Source organism: Meleagris gallopavo, chromosome 1 (genome assembly GCF_000146605.3).
Source record: "Meleagris gallopavo isolate NT-WF06-2002-E0010 breed Aviagen turkey brand Nicholas breeding stock chromosome 1, Turkey_5.1, whole genome shotgun sequence".
Lineage (NCBI taxonomy): Eukaryota > Metazoa > Chordata > Aves > Galliformes > Phasianidae > Meleagris > Meleagris gallopavo.
Window position 1 is genome coordinate 107,561,621 of NC_015011.2, and position 7,535 is coordinate 107,569,155.

Below are 7,535 nucleotides of genomic sequence, written 5' to 3' on the forward strand. Positions count from 1 at the left end.
CCGACATCTGCCGGCCCCGGCTGCGGCACAGCCAGCTTCATCTGTACCGCGGAACGTGAGTCTATAGAGAATGGAAAATCGCCGGGATTTCACCTTTGGAAGCTCTACGCTGAACACAGAAGGGCCAAACTCGCAGGACTATCCTCTCCCTACGTGAGTCCAGCCTTCAGTGCTCCCAAAGAGTGGCACTGAGATTAGTGCCACTGGATAGAGAGCATGGTGATTACGGGTTCATAACTGGACTGGATGTTCTCAACAGTCTTTTCCGACCTTAATGGTTCTATGATTCTATGTTTCTAGACATACTAGCCTCCACTGAAGGTAACATGACTGCTTTTGGAGACAGACAGTTCTTCTCCAGACAGTCTCAAGTACTTCACTCAGAGTTGCTGCCATAGGAATCAGACCTACAGAATGGCAAAGGAATAACTATGCTGGCTCTGAAAACTGATATTAGGAAGAACAGGGTAACAGTGAGCCGTATTTACAATATCCATGTAGAATCATAGAATCATTAAGGTTGGAAAAGACCTCTAAGATCATGTAGTTCAACCATTAGCCCATCATACCATGCCCAATAACCATGTCCCTCACGTAAGCCAGCTCAAGGATGCTCTCTGTTACTATTTTTGTTTGTATTCCACAATGTGTCTGCCTTCCTGACTTGGGCAGCTTTCAGCACCTCTTTTTCTTTTGGGTTTCGTGAATGTTGATCTTCCAAATATTCAAGGTGATATAAGATGTCCCGTTCTGTCCTCAGCCTCTTCAGTGGTCACTCACAGCTGAGTGAGGAGATCAGCTAATAATATTTTTCCCCAGCTCCCATTTTTGCAGCTACTCCCATCTCCTTTTCTTTATGGCCTAGACAACCGCTATCTCATGCATCTTGAACATTCCTATAAGCATATTTTGCTTATGGGTAGCCTTGGCTCTATTGCTGATGAAGTCCACGCACCCCAACCTCCTGCCATGGGCAGGGCTGCCCCCTACCAGCTCAGGCTGCCCAGGGCCACATCCAACCTGGCCTTGAGCGCCTCCAGGGATGGGGCACCACAGCTTCTCTGGGCAGCCTGGGCCAGGGCCTTGCATCCCTCTGAGGAAAGAATTTCCCCTTGACAGCTAATTTAAATCACCCTTCTTTTAGTCTAAAGCCATTCGCTCTTGTCCTATTGCTATCAGACCATGGAAAAAGTCAGTTGTCTTCCAGATTATAAGCTCTTTTTATGTACTGGAAGGCCACACGGAGATCTCCCTGAAGCCTTCTCCTCTCATGTGCCTATTTAATAGATTTTCCAACAAGCTTCTTTGCCTATTCTCTCTCACTTCTCCTCAGACACGAGACAGGCACACCACAAACACCTGTATGGCCACTCTCATGTCCTCTGTCAAAACCATCGTCACAAACCTCTGGGATGCTCCTAGAAAATCTTTACTGCAGTCAGCCCATGTGCTGAGCTCATTTCTGATCTGTCAGGTGCTGCGGTTCCATCATTTCCTTATACTTTCCCTTCTCTTTGCCTACTCAGTCATCTTCCTCTGCCTCTGCTTCAGTACTGAGCTCTCTAGGACAGGGCCCATCTTTTTCACTCAGCCATTCAATACTCGATCTGGAGATGTCCTGCTTCTTGATTAAGATTCCTATGAGCGATGGTGATATGAATAGTAAATCATTAGGATCGACTCCCTCTGTTGTACTATCACTCCAGGCATTCGCTGCAGCTCCTGTTAGTAATTCGTCTTTAACTTTGCCTCAGCACCGCAGTTCAGAAGGTAGAAAACGTGTAATGCTACTCAGCTGTAATCGGGGCTGCCACTGAAAACACTGGTGGATAACCTATAGAAATAAGTGTCATAATTTCCTACTTCATAATGAAGATGTTGGTTTCTCTAGACTTAGATTTTTAACCCATTTTACTCAAATTTAACATAATGCAGCCATTTAACTTTCGTTTTATTCCAGCTGCTAACCCCTCACCTAGTTCAAATGATTCATCCCTACTGCATTCACTGCCCAGGAATGTTGGCTTTCAGCAAACTACAGCAAATAATGTAAAATAAACACCAGTGTGCTTTCATCTCACAACAATCTGGGTTAAGTACATATTTCACACACTGCACCACAGGATATGTTAAATTAAAATCAGAACCACCAGATTTAAAAATCCAATGCCAATTCAAACCATTGCTGTATTTATTTCTGTATTCACTTATATGTAATAGTGGGCATGACTAACAACCATTGCTTTTTAACCCTGAAATGTGCAATTTGACAACTTTTTCCTCCATTAGCTGAGAAAAAACAAGGATTTTTCTTTGAAACTACTCTTAGTAAATATCCTTCTTATTTTTGTCAAGTATACCAATCTCCTTGAACAAAACAGAGAGCCTACAACTAGTCTTGTCTCCATGTTTCTCTTATTTTAGTGTTCTACATTTTCAAAATTACTTCCAATCACACTCCGAAAAAGCAGCCTGGAATGGCTTACTTGAAATGACAAATACGTTTTTAAATGTCTGCTGCTTCATGCTGCCAGAATCAAGAAGTCTGTATCTTGCAAGCATTCGTTTTCTAGTCAGAAGATGTATGGGGGCTATATGTGAACAAAATAGTGTAAAAAGAGGTTGTAGAGACTGGGATCTAACAGGAAAATATCTGTGTACTGGGCAAGACTCAGATCTGCTCTTATTTAATGCACTCTTACTCCTGATTTCTGTAGTGAAACTTTATAAATTCATTTTATGAATCTTGCTTCCCATTCCCACAACACTAGGGTAGGATCATGCTTTGGGTGTTGATCTGTTTTAAAGATAGGCAGATAAAGCATTTTATTGCTTTGAGACTTCAGTGAATACAAGACTAGAGATTCCCCCAATTTTAGAAACCTTTCCATCTGTGCCATGCTGCTGTGTATAGATATATACAGAGGAGTCTAAAAGCCAGAAATTGAATTCTGGGGTTAGTAAGAGAAGAATTTTTTTATACTTCATCTCTTTTCTTTCTCTTTTCTAGACAAAGCTATTGCTTTGACTCTGAGGTGTTTGGTTAAGGAGATGAACAAGAAGTTTTGGAAGCTTTGCTAATTTTGACAGCAAGATTCAGCTTTCTCTGTGTTGCCTGGAAGAATCTGCTCTTGTGGGAGTGACTAAAGTGTCATGAGGACAGAAAAAGAAACAGCTTCATTTTAAGAGGTTAATGGTTCCTGGATTCTGAAGGACCCACCACTTGCCAAAATTTCTGCTTGCTTTTCTCCTCTCAGCATTCATGCTGCTGTCAAGCTAGACAACATCTTTCCCTCACCAAGGAAAAACATTGACCTTTACTTGTGTTGACAAATACAGCAGAAGACAAATCCAGATACAAATATTTTCATCCATTGCCACAGAAACTCCCTGAGAGCCATAGAGCCTGGTCAGGTCAGTTGAAATGTGAACGCAGTCCGTTGGCTGAGAATGGATGGAAAACCTTTCTCTCCCTAACAAAGCAGCTTCGTGCGCTCTTCTACCCAGCTCAGGAGGAGAACATCTCTATTCCTGCAGCCCTGCTTTATTTCTCTTTTAGGTCAGCTTTTGTATGAGGAGAAAGACAATGAAGCTTACGAGTGGTTGGAGGAGGTGGTGAAAAGTAGAGCAGAGGAACTGGTTTAAAAAGCTGTGCAGGTCAGGCACGTTATTCTTGCTGAGGCTTTTTAGAGACAACTGAATATTTCTATCCCCAGAATTAGAACTGCTTTCTTATAGCTCTACTGCTGTAATTGAAGTTTAGATCTCAGTTCAATAGCCAGCAGCACCATGACTGGCATCTGTAAGAAAAAGAGGACAAATAAGCTAGTAGTTTTTCTGCTTTTGAAATTAAAAATGATGAATGCCAAGATCTTCAAAATTTCAAGAAATTTCAGCCCAAGGGATTTTCTCAGTTGGCTTCAATGGTCTTTGGATCCCGCCTGTAGAGAGAATGCTTTTAGAGCAAAATGTAATAACAAGCAAGAAGTACACTAAATCTCATAGCCACTGTACTGCAGAATTGTATCAAGCTGCATTCCTTTGCAGGTCTATATACTCAATGAGGATAGCATTTCAGATTCTTTTAACCACTTAAACCCTTGTTCTCTAATATCCAGTTTGGCCTGTATTGCAGCTTAGGGAAGTGCTAGGGCAGGCTTGAGCTAGGAGATGCAGACCAGAGGTAGGTACATCGTGGTGAGAGGAGAAGGCCACGTTTCAAGTTTTGGTCCAAACACTTCTCTTTGGCATTGCTTATTAGTAAATCACAGAATGGCTTGGGTTGAAAGGGACTTTAAAGATCACGTCGTTTCACTCCCTGCCATTGTCAGGAACAACTCTCACCTGGTCAGACTGCCCAAAATCCGAACCATGGTCTCATGGGCCTGTCCATTACAGAGATGAAAACTAAACAAAGCAACAACAAAAAAAATTGATTTGTCAAAACCAAAGAGTTTTGTCGAAGAAATCATTTTGAAAAGCAAATTTTTAGAGAAATTCTTCCAAGAAAGTCTCATTTGAATTTTCTGCAATCACATGCATCAGTTTTTCATTTTGAAATACTTTTTACTGCATTGGACTTCTACTTCAATAATGCATTTATTTTTTTTTTAATCGTGCTTTTAAGGTGGAGAATGAGGAACTGCATTTTTATCAAAATGAGACATTGAGAGAACTCAATGAAGGCTGTTGGTTTTTTACAGGTGTTTTAGGTGAATTTATTTTCATCTCATAGGAAATTTGGAAGAAAAATTGAGCACTTTTGTTCCGTTCTGAGAAAAAATGATTTTTCAAAGCCAGCTCTTTCCCATTAGATTAAATACATCTGACTCTCACCCATCCCTCATTCTCAGGAACCCATACAATTTGCCATGATAGTCTGTAGCTGAGGTTTGGGTGCTTGGTGGGAGAATAACCAAGGAAAAGCACTGTGCTGTCAGGGCAATAGAATTGTTGGCTAGTGGCTAGGAGTGGCTGAGCTTGAGAATTACCAGTGGATGCCTGCAAGTTGGCAGCATGGCTGGAAGGTATCCAGGATCTCAGAGTGCCCAGAGTTTAAAGGCCTGCCCAGGAAATAGCCTACTTTAACAGCTCTGGGACACCCGGGAGGCCTTTTTTGGTTAGGTGTAAACCTTTGCTCACACGCACACACCCCACCTTAAGCAGCAATCGAGTCATTCTCAAAGAATGTCTTTAAAAAAAAAATTAACAGCTTTACATAATGTTCCAGGAGATTAAAATTTTCTGCCTTCCATTTCTTAAAGCTACTGGCTTACAAGATAGCAAGTTGAAGCAACAAAAGGTTATATGTGGCTGTACTTGCTACCTCCAACCATAGGGAGTAGCCTGGTACCTTGTTGTGCCCTTTCTTGGGTCAAGAGAGGAAAGAAAAGTGAGATAATCTTGGCTTAAGCTACAGAGTGTCCCTTTGCATTTCTCATACAAGAGCAAAATGATGCATTTGGGATCACTTTACCTCCTGTTAAGTCATGGATGCCTTCCAAACATGTGTTCAAAATCAAAAGTATGTCCTCTTCAGGTGGAATTTGGAGATTCCCTTCATTTCTCCAGTATTTGTGAAAACAAACAAACAAAACCAGATTAGAAGTAAGGAATGGCTCTAAATACTGCCAATGTGGTATCACCTGCTGGGCTTGAAGGGCTGTCTTGTTTTTCAAACAAACTGAAAAGTTTGCTCACATTCATAAGAATTAATTAAATATTGGTATTTTAAGACTATCTGTTCTGAAGAAAAATAGTGCCATTAGCAACAGGCAGAAGCAGCTGTTAGAAACAGTCTTTATAAAACTGCACTGGGAGTAAAAATCTCAACTTCGCAATGAGAAACGAAGAACAGAAGATAGGGCAGGTCAGCTGACAACTGCAGAGCCTGACCATATCTGCCAGCCTGTCTGGACATTGGGCTCACCAAGTAGAGGCTTTCTGGGGATCTCTGCTTGACTGTGATTCTCGACAAAATCTCCGCTTCTCATATTAGTATAACAAAAAATGTAGGCTTTGTTGTGAGACACTATTCTACACTGCAGCTCTTTGCCTTCTTCCAGTCCATTACACCGCAAACTGCAGCAGGGATGAAGCTCAAATAAGCACTCACAGACAAGCTGCTAGAATCCTCAGATGGAAAAAGGGTGTAAAGCAGAAATAATATCTCAGAACAAAAGAAAAGGATTTTCTGAATTTTTCTCTCTTCTCAAGTATTTGATGAAAATGTACCAAGAAGCAAAAAGGGACTAAAAGGAAAAACGACAATGTATGGGGCTTTCTGTCAGGCTCTGACTATGAAAGATGAGAAAGGAAAGAAAGAGACGAAAGAAAGGGAAGAAATGACTAAGAAAATGAATAAAGGGAGGAAATAGCTAAGATGTGAAAAGAAAGTAAGAGACAAAAATGACTGAGAAAAGGAGAAGAAATTTTGAAGGAAACATGTGAGGCTGCAAAATAGTAGTTGTACATGTCTCTAGTGGAAAATGGTCATTATGGGGCACTTACAAGCAAATATGACATTAAAAATTACACAATAGCAGATAAGTAAAGGCTGTGGGTAGGTCTGGATAGTTCTCCTCCAAATAAGGCTGCCAAAAGTCAGTGTTCTCTTATAGGAGCTATTGTGAAGCTAAAGTTCACTTGTACTGAAATGTTTCCTTACTTTGTATCATAGCCTGATAAGTGATTTGTTCCACTGGGAGAAAACCTTTTATCACCACAGCCCATGTGTGTTTTGTTGGCACAGTATCTGGAGTCCAATTATTCAATATACTTTTTCAGCTGGTGGGTATTTGTTTGAATTTTTAACAAAGGCGGGGTAAAGCAGTGTTTTTGAAAAATACTGTTTTCCACTTTCTCCCTGCCTGGGCCTTGGCTCTTGTCTTGCTACTTTCTCTCTCTGTCTACAGCCAAATCCACTCCCTGAGGCACCAAAGCTCTACAGCCCTTAAATAAAAACCCTTTGAGTGTTTGCAATACTCTACACATCCACATGCATCCTGCTACTTCCAGTGGCCATTCCGTCTGCAGAGCGCTGATGTGCTCTGGGCAGGCCGAGGAATATCTGCTCTCACAAAGGTACCGCTAAAGGGACCAAGCATGTAGCAAAGACAAGCACAGCAACCACAGCAGTGCAACTGAGCCTCCAAGTGATATTGCAACCTCTGCTTGGGATGGCCTTGACAACAATCTCTCGCTAAATCCATCCTCTCCTTGATTTTGCAAGTTGGATGGTAAATAATCAGAGCTGTAATCTGTGATCTAATGGGTGGCCACCCTGTCCCTGTCCATGGCAGTGGGGTTGGAACCAGATGATCTCTGAGATCCTTTCCAACCGAAGCCATTCTGATTTTGTCATTCTCTCTTTCTGTCTTTCTACCTTGCAAGCATCTCCCAACCACACAGTTTAACAAAAAGGAGTTCTGTTACAACTAAAGCTACCTGGAAATGGCATAGAACTTTTTCAAAAGTCTTGCTCCCAACTCTGTTTACACAGTATTTTGTAGGACATTTTTCTCTTCAGTTCCTCA

At 41.5% G+C, this 7,535-nt stretch overlaps 1 long non-coding RNA gene across 1 annotated transcript; it reads left to right on the forward strand.

Annotated features, from left to right (window-relative positions):
- The first annotated feature begins 6 nt into the window (after positions 1–6).
- LOC109370360 lies at positions 7–6,790 on the forward strand. The gene is made up of 2 exons (XR_002120447.1): positions 7–153; positions 3,011–6,790. It is a non-coding gene; the product is annotated as an uncharacterized LOC109370360 (long non-coding RNA).
- The last annotated feature ends 745 nt before the right edge of the window (positions 6,791–7,535 follow it).